This window comes from Pteropus medius, unplaced genomic scaffold, assembly GCF_902729225.1.
Source record: "Pteropus medius unplaced genomic scaffold, Ma_sr-lr_union100, whole genome shotgun sequence".
Lineage (NCBI taxonomy): Eukaryota > Metazoa > Chordata > Mammalia > Chiroptera > Pteropodidae > Pteropus > Pteropus medius.
Genome location: NW_024352787.1, coordinates 30302679 through 30306204, shown reverse-complemented (window position 1 = coordinate 30306204; position 3526 = coordinate 30302679). Strand labels below are relative to the sequence as shown.

General features: G+C 43.8%; 1 non-coding gene across 1 annotated transcript; it reads right to left on the bottom strand.

Annotated features, from left to right (window-relative positions):
- Nucleotides 1-3071: 3071 nt before the first annotated feature.
- Nucleotides 3072-3190, bottom strand: LOC120592053 (5S ribosomal RNA). Its single transcript, XR_005650031.1, has one exon. It is a non-coding gene; the product is annotated as a 5S ribosomal RNA (ribosomal RNA).
- Between the last annotated feature and the right edge of the window lie 336 nt (nucleotides 3191-3526).

Below are 3526 nucleotides of genomic sequence, written 5' to 3'. Positions count from 1 at the left end.
AGACAGAGGCGGGAAGGGATGGAGGGACACGTAGGTAGCAGGCGAGACGCGAGAGACCAAGCACGTGTCCTTGGAAGTGCGTGCTCTGTGCCTCGGCGATGATTCCCCTTTATCTGGAAATAACGTGTCGAAACTAATATCTCTAAATAGGGTATGAATATTATATGTCGAATAACATGTCGAAACTAATATCTCTACATAGGTGGGTATGAATATTACATATATTAGTTGCATGTAGGTATATGGACATAAGTATTATACATAGGAGTATATATGTATTTATACATATGTATACATAGTACATATATACACAGATATGCTACATCTAAAATAGAAGTCTTTCAAACACGATTGGATGTAATGCACTCGCTTACAAGTGTAATAAACGATGGGCCATCTGTGTAAATCTACATATACAAATGCACACGCACACACACGTAACCGAGTGCAGAGACACTGTGCGCACACTGGTTAAGACGCACACATATGTTACCAAGCCCTGTCCACGGAGATGGCTTTGGCAGCTGGGGACCAACATCCGATTTAGATTTCTAAATATTATTCTTAGAGAAAAGGAACCAGGGCTCCTTGGAGAAACGTCTGCGTCTAGACAGCGGCAGGAATATGCAAGATGAGCCTGGAGCTCACCCCTCATCCCAGAAAGTCAGCAAGTGCTGAAACAAGTGAAAGCATGGGTCCCTATCGAAGGGACACGGGCCAGCCTGGGAGAGCTACCGATACCTGGAAGCACTCGAGCAACAACATAAATACTGAAGTATTGGATTCTAACTCCTAGGGTAAGATGCGACTGTAGCCATATAAATAATCTGTCGCGTAGATAAACCAAGGAACGAGAGCAGGCAAACCACCTTGCAGAGAAATCTCCAACGGCATCTGTAGATACTGTCCCCACAGGAGGTCCAGCTTAATCCATCTCCCGCTCACTTGAGAGTGGTCTGAATTTAGTGACTCATTTCCACAGAGAGTGAACAGAGAAGGAAAAAAAATAGCTTCACATTGGAGGACCCGGCCGACACCCCTTAACCACGGGATCAGGTATATGTGTCCTGGAGGTCGCCTGGCGCTCGGGCACCTCTGGGGGGATGAGATCAGAGGGGCAATCGCTTCTGTCATATTCTTTCCCAAAACCTCTAGCCAAGTGTAATAAGGAAAAGGTACAGCCACACTCTGCAGAGTACCTGACCGTGACCTTGAAACTGACACGGTCAGCATAAACAAGGACCCTTGGAGAGAGCGTCACAGACCAGAGGAAGCTAAGAACTCATGACAACTCGATGCGATGTGGTGGCCAGGATGGCATTCGGGAACAGAAAATGGGCGTTCGTGAAAAACCGGCTAAACCCCAAACGAGGATGGAGTTTGTTTACTAATAAGGTACCGATATCGATTTCTTACTTTGGACAAACATCCCGTGGTAACGTAAGACGATGTATGACATAAGGGGCGGGACTCTCTGTTTCTGTTCATCGGTACATCAGAAACTCTCAAAAAGAAAGTTTTCTTTAAAAATCATTCTTATTGTGCAGTTTTTAGCTCAGGGTAGGAATTCAATAAATATTGTTGAACAAAAGAATTTTATATGTAAATGGCTGAGCATGTCTGGAACACAGTAAGTATTAGTTATATGGGATCTTAAGGTAACAATGAAAAGACATAATGAGCTGTCCTTATTAGGGATCACATCAAGGTCTTCGTACTGAACACTCTCGAGATAAAACCCCAAACCGATTTTAGTGAAGCTTTTCAGGTCTTCATTGTGTGGCCCACATGTAATTTCCTTCCATGACTATCCTCCTGCCTATTAAGATCAGCTCTAAGCAAGAATTAAACACCAATAAAATTCAAGGGCCCTTCTTTGGATACAATATACTTGTCTTTTAGATTTCCAGGTACAAAAAATATCTGATATTCGCGTTGTATTCCCCTTTTTCTTTTGGGCTAAAATTTGTTTTTGTGAAGGCTTATTTTCTAAGCCGTACTTTCGTTGATGTTGACATGGCAGTTCAAAAACATATTAAACTTTATCTGTCCTTGCATTCTGCACAGGATGAACTTGAGAAGTCCATTAAAGTTCTAGATGTTCTCACACAGTAAGTGAAAGGAACACTCAGCTCAACTTAATACCCAGCGCTAAGCCCTGTGTGAAACCTGAGTTTGTAAAAAGAACGTGGACGACTGACAATTTTTAAATGCATTTTTTTCCTTTCTTTTCAACTCTGCGCTTCAGATGAAGCCTCTGCAAACACACGGTCGGCGTGAGAGCCATCTTGCTTCTTAGCTGCCATACGACTTCACAGAACGTGGAAACAGAGACAGAAAAGAATGAGTAAGTCATGGCGCCCGCTCCCGCGGGCAGACGACTGCTTTGTCGGCTCTGAAATGACTCAAGCAAGGTTTCCATCACCTCCCTCGGGAGAGTTTTCAACTGTTTAATGGTCCTCACTGTTCGGATTGCTTTAATTTCCCTTCGCTCGATTTTCCTTTGCTTAATTTTATTCTGGCTTGCCCGGCTACGCTCCCATGGACGTGCCCTTCCCCCTCCCCAGGACTGAGAGGACGTTCGCATCTGTTACCACCTAAGTAAGGCATGAGTTCGGTCCCTTTCGTCACCACTCAGAGAGCTCACACTCAGTCTCCCTTCATTGTTCTCAGTGACTTTCTTTGGAGACATTTGATTTGTTGTCGGTTAACACCAGATCGATTTCGGCAAAACAGAACTAAATCACTAGAGCTCTGTTTATTCCAGGACTCTGTAACATGTGCTGGATCATTCTTGGGCCAACAGCGAACTCTTCCACAATCTCTCTAACACTGATCAGTCCAACGATGGCTGAAATTGTGCAAACAAGAATTGCACATGGATTTAAACTCAAATCCAAAAACGTCCCCAGCATGGCAGAAGGGACAACAGATCGGCCTGTTTAGAGGTGGACCAATTTTTTTATTTTTATTTTTTTTATTTTTTAGTTTTTTAGGTGAGGCAACCTTGGTTGACCTCACAGATTGCAAGGACCTTGTCAGCTTACAAATCCTTATTTTTTTATTTTTTACGCCTACAGCACCTGGTCTTCCTAGGTGGTCTCCCATCCAAGGACTAACCAGGCCCGACCCTGCTTAGCTTCCGAGATCAGACGGGATCGGGCTTGTTCAGGATAGTATGGCCGTAGACTTGGACCAATTTTTTAACCATGCATATTCTTTCATGTTTGTCTAGGAGCTTTGCATAATTAAAAGTTATGACTTATTTTAAATGAAGTATATGCTGGCAACCGTTACAAACAAAGATACACTTCAATAATTTTAAGAGTTTATATTTTGATCTTTGAACTTCCAAAGGAAAAATCTAATGCATTGCGATACTTGTGTTTGTGACACGGGAATGAGGGTCTTTATGCCCACCCCGTGGGAGGAGCACAGGTCAGAGTCCCAGACCCACGAGCACTTCATCTGAAATGGTCGGCGCCTGAGGGCCCCTCAGAGTCCTGCCCCGGGCTGTGGTGTGGGT